The 13,098-nt window shown below is 36.6% G+C and overlaps 1 protein-coding gene across 1 annotated transcript in view; it reads left to right on the forward strand.

The window, feature by feature from the left end:
• LOC145672372 (uncharacterized) overlaps nt 1-13,098 on the forward strand; it is a 207,144-nt gene that overhangs the window by 129,658 nt on the left and 64,388 nt on the right. The gene's annotated exons all lie outside the window — the stretch shown is intronic.

Consider the following 13,098-nt stretch of genomic DNA (forward strand, 5'->3'; position numbering starts at 1 on the left):
GATTATTTCAATAATCTGCAACGTAAATCAATAAATAATAGTTGCCAGAAAAAAAACAGACATTTGAAAAAAAACATGAAAAAGAACGATGTTTTTTATTGAAAAAAAACTTCACAGAAAAAAAACCGTTTTTTTACAACACTAGTCGGGTCCCATATTGAAATATAGGGTTCTTTTCATCTATTCTATATGCCGAAAAAAAAAGATGTTGGAGAAGAATGCACAAATCGAAATCTTCACTGAAAAATTAAACGCCGGTCGCCGAAAAAGCAAACCTTGTGTGCTTCTATTTTTGTCTCACAAACATCTCGTCTACAAATTACAAGGAATATTTTAGTAATATCTATTCGTCTTATGGTATGGATTGAATTAACATTTCAGTTAACTACAAGGAAAATACAACTAGGCACGCCTGGAAATAAATTATTTCCAATGTCTACCAAGGTTTTTTTGTTGGCAGGGGTAGGCCTATAAATTCCTAAAGCCTTTCCCATAAAATGTCCCGTATGTCCATATGCAGATGATATGATTATTATTATAACAAGAATCAAAGAAGATTACAGGAGATGATTGACAAAATAGTTGACACTGGGAAACTATATGGAATGGAAATCAACATTGAAAAATCGAAAATAAGTGGAAACGTGTTCTTACGGGTCAGAGTAGAACATAAAGACTTGAAGAGGTCGATAATTTCTAAAAATATACCACATTGAGTTGATACCTAGTCTTCCATCCAAGCGCTGCTATCGGGTGAAGGAATTCCACTCCCTTTCGCTAGGGCTCTCTCGCTTAGCAACAGCTGAACCCTTATTGGCTCAACGTGCAGGTGTGTCGAGGGTGTAAGTTTAGTTCACATTTTGCCACGGCTCAAGACATTTTGGCAGCACTATAGTGCCTGGGAAGTGTTTTGACGAGAGACGCTTACTGCACCAAAGAGGTCATGTCAAGAATTGCATAGCCACAGAAGCATTGAACAAGAAAAGATCACTCTTAACTAGCAGGCTTAATATTGGACTAAGGAAAAAGTTGGTCAAGTGTATACAGGGTGGCCCAAAAGTAGGTATACACCCCTGCATTGATCAAGTATAACATTCTAGCTTATAGGCCTATTTGCTTTGGCTGTTCCGAGCTTAAGATATAAGTAAAAATATATTAAGAACAAATATTAAAGAAACTGTCTACCTGATGGATAACAATTATATATATATATATAACAATGAGTTGATCAGTACGAGACTGTATACCTACTTTTGGGCCACCCTATATATAGAGTATTACACTGTATTGTGAAGTATCTGTGTAGTAACAGTGATGGGAGTGAGATGACTATGAACTATTGATTGAATTTGTTAAATTCGATTTTATTATTTTACGATTATCTTCTACAGAATCATGAACTCTTTAAAATTCTACGGAATAAAAACTTTTTATTAATGTTGTACATTTCCAGACAGCTTGTATAATCATGTATTTGTTAATTCTCGCTTTTGAAATTGTTAATAAACGCTACTAGTTTCATTCTTGCCTTTCCGCGTTCTTTTCCGCCTAGCTTGACATTTCCTATTTTACTGAACATCAGACTCATCGTTTTTTGATTAAACAAAACCACGGAGGACACATCGATAAGGGGTATTCGCCACAAGGTTTAGGAAGGTGCAGGATCGTGGAGAGAAGCAGATCGCACCATTGGAGGACAACCAACTCCATTTCACGAGAATATCATTATGTTGGTTCATCGCCACAGACACATTTGAGTTTTACATCTGAGTAGTGGAATGAAAGTGAAGAAGAACATCGTAAAAGACGTACCGTAAAGAGAGAACTCGACGCCCCTAGCAGTCCAGCAGGATTGAGTTCCAGTTGTTGGCTGACTCCAGTATATCCAGGCTTCTCCAGGGAAAACCATTCATCATCCAGATGATCAGGACGACACCAGTCTCATCGGAATGTCAGGCTATTGCTCATTCTTTATTACTTAATCATAACCTATCTCTCTCTCACTTTTTCCCCAACTAGTCATTTTCAAAATTAAAACATTTGAATTTTATTTAAATACAATCATAATTTCGCACTTAAGTACCGTGTTGTGCATCAGTTTCATCCCCAATTGTTACATTATTCTATGAGTATTTTAGAGGTTATTCTGAGCTACAACTGATGGCAAAGCACCGGCACAGTATGGTTCAGGAACTTGGACATTACAGAAGTTACAGAAGAAATATTTAGAGAACTTCGAAATGTCGTGTTGGAGGAAAATGGATAAGATAAAATGGGCAGAAAGAGAGTAACAACGATGTTTTAAAACTGATAGGAGAGAAGAAGACGCTTTTAACCAGCATCCTTCGTAGGAAGGCCAATTGGATTGGACATATCTTGCGGAGAAATGGTCTTCTTCATACTCTCGTAGAAGGAAAGATGGAAGGAAAACGAGGAATAGGAAGAAGAATAATACAACTGATCGATGATTTGAAAAATAGAAAAGGATACTGGAATTTAAAAGAGAGAGCTGAAGATCAAAAAATGTGAAAGAAACATATTCAGGCCCAAATCTAAAACAAATAAATAAATGAAAATGTATTAGTCCCATTACCTGCCAACATTTAATAATAATGTTCATTTTATGTCCAATCAGTGTCCAGCATTGAGATATTCACACGTCCAAGCAAAAACATGCACTGAAAGTCCCAAGAAATGTCCATCGAATATTCATAGGCACTGATATCGGCAGACCTATTGGTTACATCATGTGACTGTGGTAGCGATGCTGAAAGAACAGACATACTGGTATTGTTTAGGTAACTCATAAATTACCACTCGTACTAATAATCAACTGCTCACTAATTAAAGTAATTGATTAGTAATGCTATCCAAAACAGCACTGAGAGCTTCCTCGCGGGTAAGTGGACGTGGGATATCTTGGTTCCATTTCTGGTAAGAGGTTCCATACTGCTCGAATCCCACACTAAGATATAGACCCAATGTCAATTTCTCGCAATATTGGTATTATCCTTGCCAAATAATAAATAAATAAATAAATAAATAAATAAATAAATAAATAAAAAGTGGGTCGTAGTTCGTGATGAATAACAATATGTAACTGTGAAGATTAGAAGATCAAAAGGCAGGCAGCATGGAACCGCTAAAGTCTCATTCGGTTCAAATTTAACAATAATAGGGAGAGAGAGAGAGAGAGAGAGAGAGAGAGAGAGAGAAAGAGAATCCATTAAAATCATTATTACCAATACAATTTACTTCTATTAAAGCCATAGAGGAAAAAAGTGGTGTCTATTTCTATTTTGCGTCTCCTCATATAGCACATACGTCACTAGCATTTCCTGTGACGCAAATAGTACCAAAGAAACCGAAAGGCAAACGCACTTGGCATGAAGCCCATTTGAGCTGGTGACGTCCCATGCCTACACATGTATTGTACACATTTACACTGGTTTGTTCGATGCTTTGAGAATGCTGGTAGTAATAAGCAGCAGTTAGCACATACACATATAGCATGTGTTGTATGCAAAATAACGCTCACAACTCATGTGTAAAAGTTCAAACAAATTGGAAGGAGGGTCAAGAAAAAAGGACTACTATTTTAACATACGGTTACAAACTTGCATAACTACGTGTTTACATAGTCCTAGGTCACACCGTAAAAGTTTGTACCGTACCTTGTCATTCAGAGAAATTGCACCGTCCTAACAATAATAGGAAAATATATATACAAGGAAATGGCAATTGTTTTTAATTCGTATTCAAGAGTGAGTATCATGATTCATAAACCGGATACAGTGAAACCTCCCTTAACGGACACCTCTCAATAACGGACACCTCTATAATACGGACAGAGTTTTTTGTCCCGGCAAATTTATATGTTCTCTTATGGAACAAAACCCTCCCTTTAACGGACACTCTCAGATACGGACGCGGACAGTCCTTTCTTCTCCCAAACTTTCAATAACCTCTTCATAACGGACAGGAATTATTCTCGGTTCCGTAATATATTACAGTAGACAGAAAAGTCTTTTCCCCACAAGTGTATCTATCATGAATCTAGACCTGGTGAACCATCAAACAGAACAGCTTCAAGCTGAACTTGAAATTTTTCTTTGTTTATGCCCGCAATAAACTGCTTTCTGATGGAAATCCTAGAAAATCTTTAATAAGTAATAACACTCATGCAGGTCAGTCGTAAGGCCAAGAATTCTACGCGAAAGATCTTCCCTTCCCTAACAAAATTTAGTCGTTTTTCATCTGAGCCTTGCATCTTTCCCGACAATTTCGTAAATAACAAAATAATGTTTGTTTTACAATAACATTTTCAACGAGCAATGTTTCCTCTCTTACTTTTTTGGAAAAGTAACATTTTTCTTTTACTTATGACACTGGAACAAGTCTGGGTTTGGGGTTTTCCCGGCTTTCTTTTCACTTTCACTAAGAGTATATTCTTTGTGATTGGGACTGGGTCAATAAACATATGCACTTCCAATAACTTGCCTTTTCATCCAAAAAACGAATATAACACATTCCATAGTAATAATATTATTTAACAGAAATGAATTTCTCCTTCATCCCTCCCAGTAATTTAAATGTGTACTAAATAGAATATTTTCTTATTGAATTTTACGTATCTACGCTCATACATAATGCAGTTACTGTATATTACTGCATACAATTACCATTGTGAAAAATTACATTTTTGTAACCTCTCTGTAACGGACACTTCTCAATAGCGGACAAAAATTCATGTCCCATTAGTGTCCGTTATTCAGAGGTTTCACTGTACAAGGAAAAGTAAATGTATAATGCCAACACAATCTCTTGTTATGTAAAAAAGAATCACCTAGTGAAGAAGAAATTTTAAATGTACACTCATGTCCAAAATTATTGTCGCAAGTCTATAAATATGTTGTTGTAGGAATATAATTTGATAACGAATTCGCTCGGTATTTATTATAATGTTAGTATGTGTATATGTTAGTATGCTAGTATGTGTATGTGTAAAGACATGTATGTGGCAAATTTCATGTCAAAAGAGCAGTAAATAAGAACAATGAAACGAAAATAAAATTTTCTTGTCCATTTAGCAACATTTTGTTTTACTCATCCTAATTTTCGTATTTATAATTCTTTTCCTATGGAATTTACCACAAATATACATTTCTCGATTATACACATAGTATCAATATTAAAAGTACCCTGCAAAATCATTATCAAATTATATTATTACAGAATTATCAAGGCATTTCTCTTCTGTCAACATCCTATAAAATCCTTTCAAATATTCTATTAGCAAGATTGACCCCATACGCAGATAAAATTATTGGAGATTATCAGTGCAGATTTAGACGAAATCGATCAACTATCGACCAAATATTTACCATTCGCTAAATACTCGAAAAAAAAAGTGGGAATACAATCCCCGGTACATCAACTATTTATTGATTTTAGAGAGGCGTACGACTCGGTTAGGAGATAAACATTATACAATGTTCTTACAGAACTTGGAATACCGAGAAAGCTAATTAGATTAATTAAGATATGTTTAAATGAATCCCAAAGTAAAGTCCGGGTAGGAAAATTTTTGTCCACGAGCTTTCACGTCTAAAATGGCCTGAAACAAGGAGATGCGTTGTCGCCATTATTATTTAACTTTGTTCTGGAATACGCTATAAGGAAAATTAAAGATAGCAACCAGGGCCTAGAGTTGAACGGTATTCACCAGGTTATGGCATATGCTGATGATGTAAATTTAATAGGGGATGACAGGAGAACAATAGAAAGAAATATAGAGATCTTATTAAACGCTTGCAGGGACATGGGTTTAGAAGTAAATGCAGAGAAAACTAAATACATAGAAGTGCGTCGGGACCGTAATACAGCAAATTATGGATGCGTTAAAATATTAAATAATACTTTTGATAAAGTGAATAGTTTCAAATTCTTAACAGATGAAAATCATATTCACGAAGAAATTAAATGTCGACTAAAAGCAGGGAATTCGTGTTACTATTCGGTTCAAAATCTCTTGTCGTCGCGAATTCTGTCGAGGAACTTGAAGCTTAAAATATACAAAACGATAATCATGCCTGTTGTTCTGTATGGTTGCGAAACATGGTCACTTAATCTGAGGGAAAAACATAGACTGAAAGTATTTGAGAACAAGGTCCTGGGACGAATATTCGATCCGAAGAGAAACGGGAGTGGGGAATGGCGGAAACTTCATAACGAGGAACTACATAAGTTATATGGTTTACCCAACATTGTTAGGGTTGTCAAGTCTAGGAGGCTTAGGTAGGCGAGTCATGTAGCTAGAATGGAAGAAAGTAGAAACGCTTTCAAAGTCTTGACTGGAAGACTAATCGGAAAACTACCATTAGGAAGACCTAGGCGCAGATGGGAGGACAATATTAAGATGGATCTCGCATAGATTGGAATACAAAGTAGAAACTGGATGCAGTTAGCTAAGGATAGAAGTCAGTGGAGAGCTTTTGTGAACGCGGCATTGAACCTCCGGGTTCCATAGGCCATAGAGTTAGTTAGTTATTCTTATAAGAAGACAGTTATAGATATGCGACAATCATTTTGCACATGAGTATACCTTACGCAAGTACCAGTAATGGCGTTTAAAGCAAACCCTCCAGGTATATAGAACTTACTAACTGAAAATTTCCACATGTCCGACTTTACATATATGTGTATATATATATTCTGTATATTTCAGTCTGAATCAAGAAATGCTCATTTGTAGTCGTATAAACGTATTTAATACAATGAGCAAGCCGGGACTGGTAATATGGTCCTGTATTCCCGTTCTCTTGCAGATAAAATACTGTTATGATAAACGGCTATACTCTAAGGTTGATAAGCGGCGGATCTGGCCCGGGGTCAGAGGCCCCCAAGTTTCTTGAGTGACAAAAATAATTGAAGCTTATTATTTATATATTTTTGAAAGTTTATAGTAAACTCATGATATGCATATCATAGTTTGGGTTCTGACTGCCTCCCCCCAGTTTTTATCTAGATCCGCCACTGGTTTTGATCTTGCATGATGGTCTCTGTGCCCCAACTAACCGTACCGGATTCAAATTTTTCATATTTCGGAATCTACATTAATAAGTACTGTATATTCTATTCTTCTTGCATAAGGAAGTAAAACACTCTCAAGCTAAAATTATAAGACAGCGGGCTCCTTATGAATACCCTAAATAAAATTTTCATATTCGAGTCTACACAAAATTGTAAATCAATTCAAGTTAGTTTTTACGTCGGTAGGTAAATTTGATGTCTATAAGTCAACTTTGATACATCGAATGATAATATTATTTATCTCAGCCAATAAAAGGTGCAATCTAGTTGGAACACAATAAAATGGTTGTTGGTTTTTATCAGCCTAAAGCCAACTGATACAGCATTTAGGAATTTAGTCACGGAAAAATATCGAATATCTTAGAAAAAAAATACCGAAAAGAAAAACCTAAATAAAACAACTGAAAAGCTTATGTCTGGCAGAAACCAGACGATAATTGGTAATCCTACTTAGATACTATTTTATATGCAAGGTGTTTCAAAACAACACTGACAACGTTTGGGAGGTGATTCCTGACCCAAGATAAGACAAAAAGTATAGACCAACCTAGGTGTACAAATGCTTCCTTTCGGAGTTATAGGCTGCCAAAAACATGAAAAAGTGAACTTTAAAGGTCCATAGCTCCAAAACTATGGGATCTACCGGGATACCGTAGTCGTATTAAGAACTAGTATGTGCCCTATCCAAATATCCAATTTTATGAATCTTGCGGTACTTCCGCAACAAGTTTTATAGAGGTAGTTGGTGAGTACTTAAATTATATGCCCCTAGCCAAACTTCCTCTACAAAAATTGTTGCGTGAGTATCTTAGGATTCTGAAACATGTATTTTGGATAGGGCACATATTAGTTCCTAAGTGAAGTTTTGACCCGCCTATGGTAGGTCCCATAGTATTGAAGCTATGGAGCTTTACAGTTCATTTTTTCATGTTTTCGGCAGCCTATAACTCCGAAAGAAAGCATTTGTGTATCGAGGTCAGTCTATACATTTTGTCTTATCTTGGTGTCAGGAATCACCTCCCAAACGTTGTCGGTGTTGTTTTGAAACACCCTGTATAAGTTAATATAATTTAAATACATACTGCATTTCGAATATTTTTTTTTCTTGTAAATAGATTAGGCCTACATCAGAAATAATTAAGACCCGAAGTTAAACCCTAGTCATTTGCTCCTTTCATAGAAAAATGATACAGCTTAAAATCATAAATTTTCAGGACAGCGTTTGAAGATTTACTTTCTGCAATTACTAAGGGACGGACAAATGACGTAACTGCTCTCGGGATGGGGTGAGGAGTGTTTACATACCTTCCCTGCCATGATTTTACAGAAGACTCAACTTTTAGAATAGGTATTATTTTCAACATCATATCTAAGCAAGAATCACTTCTGTACCACTTCTGTATTATTGCAGATGATGTGGTGTTTGTTGCAGAATCTCAAATTAAAATCAATAAGATGTTAGAAAAATTGAGAAAGGACTGAAGAATATGGAATGAAAATAAATGTTAGAAAGATAAAAGCCATGGTGTCTGGAATGAAGCAGTCGGTGTCAAATATAGAAGTTGAAGAGAAGAAAATAGAACAGGTTACTAGTTTTCGATGCCTGAGTAGTATTATTAATGATGATATGAAGTGCAAACATGAAATAAAAGCACGGAAACGAATGGTAAAAGAAGCCTTTAGGAGGAAGAAAATGCTATTCTGTGCGACCTTGAATAAAGAGTTGAGAAAATGACTTATAAAATGCTTCGTGAGGAGTATTGTACAGTATAGGTCAGAAACATGTACATTACTCAGAAATGATGAAAAACGAGTCGTAGCTTTCGAAATGTGGGTGTGGAGAAGAATAGAAATATTTAGCTGGGTCGAGCGGGAAAAAAGAATAGAAGGGTCTTAGAAAAGAACAATTTTTGATATTATTAAGAAGAGGAAGAGAAACTGGTTTGGACAGTCGCTAAGAAGGAATTGTATCATAAAAGACGTGCTAGAGGGTATGGTGGCAGGGAAGAGAGGGAGGGGCGAACGGGACTAAAATTAATGGACGATATCAAAACAGAAAAATCGTACGTGAAGACAAAGAGATTAGTGCAAGATCGTGAAGCATGGAAGCTTCTCAGTTGCGCCAAGTCACCCAGGGGCGGATCCAAGGGGAGGGGCGATCGGGGAAATCGCCCCCTCCCCTAGAAGAGGGAACTTTCTTATTTTATATATATAAATAAAACCCATCCCAAAGTTTGGAGCCCTTAAAAGTAGCAGTATGACAACCCACCGCTCCCTCCATAAGTCGGTCCTGGATCCGCCCCTGAAGTCACCTGCCAGCGATTTGTCATTTCGTGATTTAATGACTGAGACAAACTATTTATGCAATACTATTTAACCATTAAACTGCTTAAACTAGTTATGCAGTTATTTCTATTTTTATTAAAAATGTTATTTCCATATTAAGAAGTAAGGCAGTGTACTTTCTACATGAATTAACTTTTAATGGAACACTTTTGTCTAATATGTGAGGAAAAGGCATGAAGGTTATCTTTCTTGTTCTCTGATCCTACCTCCAATGGACTAAATAAAAAAAAAAGTTAAACTTCTTTCCTTTGAATTTTGCTTGTGGAATTATCTGTGTGACAATCTGCGTAAACTTGGTTGCGCAATTTTGCTCTTCAACCTACTCATAGGACAACCAAACGATATTAACCAGTAACCAACGTCATTCCAATTAGATGACAATTCTACGAAAATCAACGTTGCTCACCAATTACATGGAAATAGAGAAAGAGAGGGAGAAAAAAAGCAATGGCTCAAAGCACTGTCAAAACATTTTCTTGTTCCATTTACAGAATTTGTTTTCCTAGAAAAATGAATTGCAATCTATGTCACTTTAACCTGATAGTGAAACACTGGAATATATATAATACATCTTTTTTTTAAAAAAAGTTTTACAATATGATGAAACTGCCGTATTATTGAAGATCGCGTACTGGAGTTTGAGACACAGCAATTCGCTTCTTTATTTTATTTTTTTTTATTTAACTTGGGCCATACTTCGACCGACTGCACATTGAAACCGGAAGTGGGAGAAAATCAACTATTTCCGGTTTTAATGGTGATCGCTCTGCGATCAATTATATGCCCAAAGAACATATTCCATTTCCACAATACTCTCCCAATTAAAACCGGGGGTATCCCCTACTAGAAATCTAATATTACTTCCGGTTTTGATATTATTTGAGAACATATTACACTACAAAGCAAACTCCCTGACGTGATGTAAACGTAGCAGTGCATCTTGTTTTTAGTAATTTTCTCTCCAACTTTTGCTACAGTTTGACATTGCATTTTTGTTTGAAGGAGTCAATTATCCATTCTTCTCCACACCAACATACCTAATGTTTCCAATTCTTTTCTGTTTATTGCTCTTCCATATCATCTACAGAACTTCTTGTAGCTAAATGGTTAAATTTATCGCTTTCAGCGGACTAGTAAGCTGGTCCGATTCCCGTTGGAAACTCATGAGCAGTAGAGATCCCAGATGATATACTACACGGGAGATCTTTCCATACACGAGACATGCAAATAGTACCGCAAAAATACTTGTAACCGTTTCTCTGCACGATCGGAGATATACCTCAGAGGGAATTTCTTATTTTGAGAGAGAGGATTTCATACCGTGTTACCCTCTGAAATCATCAAAGCACATAAGGTTTGGATTGATTTTACGTTAAATTATAGGTTCACGCCTCATATAGCCTCGATGCTGAAAAGGAACATTAAACATCGAAATAAAGAAACATAGTGTCTACATTTTTGTCATGTAAAAGCAGAGCGGAGGATAAGACTATACGCTTGGGACACTATCGACTTCAGAAATTAGCTAAAGCGACCATAAAGTCGTAAATTTGTGAGAGGAACAATTATACATATTTACACCCAGTGATGATTTCAGATTTCTTCCGAGAGGTGGATTTCAATACATTGGGAGTGAACGTAGTATAGTACAAAAAAGTTAAGAAGCCATATTGAGAACAACAGCATGGCTCCAGGGGGAAATTTCCTCCTGGGCTGCCTCTGAAATCACCACTCCTTTCATCTTGCTAGAAACATAGGATGGACTTTGCGTGGAATTGTGAGCAACAGTAAATTAATCCCTTTTAAATCATGTCAAATTTGCAAACTTAGCCGCGAGGCGGGTATCGATGTGCATTGCAGACGGTAAAATTACGCAGAAATTAGTAGCCTATATTTTGTTTCGTTTGTGACCAAGGCTATAATATTATATGTGAACCTATAGTTTAAGGTAGAATCCGAACGACGGTAATGAGTTTCAAATTTCAATGTTTTATCACCGAGTCCCGAACCCGGGATCATGTGCATCAAATGCACGTGCGCTAGCCACTAGACTAGAGTTGACTTGTGGTTGGAATTAAGCATTCTTTTTTCAGCAGTGAGGCTATATGAGACCTGACGTGAACCTACAGCTTAACGTGAGATCCGAACCACATGAGCTTCCCCCGGAAATCAAACTCGGATTTTCCGTGCCGCCGTTAGCCTAGAGGGGAGGCCTTTGTTTTGATTATGGATAACAGCATCACCGTCTTCTTAGCCTCGGTGCAAAAATGTGGGATGTTAAATTATAAAAAGAACAAATATTTGTTGAATCTTTTCCTTAAGAGTCTTCATCCCGGCGAAATTAAAATACCGCTAATTTTACAGTAATTATGTGATATCTTCAAATAGATACAAGATAATCGAAATGTGGAACAAGAGCGCCCTAGACAATATTATTTTACATGAGATATCGTTATCACGACTCACTTATCTGCTTTCTATTTCGAGTCATTTTGAAAATCGGCATTTATTTTCGCGTTTCTAAACAGCTGAAAACGGAAAGCCACTAGGTGACTTGTGATAACGGTATCTCACGCAAAATAATATTGTCTAGGGCGCTCTTGTTCCATATTTCAATTATCTTTTATCTATTTGAAGATATCATATAATTACTGTAAAATTAGCGGTATTTTAATTTCGCCGGGATGAAGACTCTTAATTCTTTCCACAAAATACGCATTTTTTTTCTTGAGGAGACACGGCGGCTCAGTGGTAGAGTGCTTACTTTTGGTCGTGGAATTCATGGTTCGATCCACGGCCAATTAAAGTTTGTGGTGGAAACATTGTGTTTATAGGTTTGCTCGAGGTACTCCCGTTTCCGCCCACTTTCTCATTCCACCAATTTTTCCATCATCATTCATTTGCCTTAATCATCTGTCTTCATTAGCTTAAAGGATATTATCGTGGGACGTTAAACTCAAATATTTCCTTTGCATTTTTCCTCCTAAAGGTTTCTTTCAACATTCCTATTCTTTCTAATGAATGATTATCCAGGGAGCCACCCATAATCAGATTTACATAAACATTTCAGCATTGTAACGTTACCTGAACAACAGGCTGCTCCTAGTGTGAGATTCACAAGACGCCGAGATTGAAACTAGAGTGAGTTAGGCTGGCTGTATATTTACCAGGGGACAGGACAGCCGAGCCAAGGTTTAGTACTGTGAGCAATAAAGTCTTGTATCGCATATTCACTCAAGCACGCGCTGAGCAAATGCCTCTCTCCAAGTTGAGATTGCAATACATTGAGTCAATACATTCAACCCTCTCTCTTTCCGCGTCCTCTGCTACCTACCACTGTCTTGGTTAGGTTGTTTTGCCTCTGGTGAATGTGTACTAGCCTTAACTTCAACTCACGTGAGAATTAGTGTGTTAAAGTAGGAGAATAAGAAGATTTCAATTAAATAATGATATTAAAGAGGGCCTTAGTGAATTGAAGGTCTTAATATACGGCAAATGGGCTGCCCGTAACAGCAGAATACTTGTATTGATGATGATGATGACTACTTTTACTTCCTTATTTACGTAAGTTGATATGTAATTGGCCCTCTTCAACTGTGAAAAACTGTGTATGTGTGTGAAGAATGTGCATATGGTCGTAAAACCAACGTATTAATGAGT

Source organism: Thermobia domestica, chromosome 2, assembly GCF_964235325.1.
Source record: "Thermobia domestica chromosome 2, izTheDome1.hap1.1, whole genome shotgun sequence".
Classification (NCBI taxonomy): domain Eukaryota; kingdom Metazoa; phylum Arthropoda; class Insecta; order Zygentoma; family Lepismatidae; genus Thermobia; species Thermobia domestica.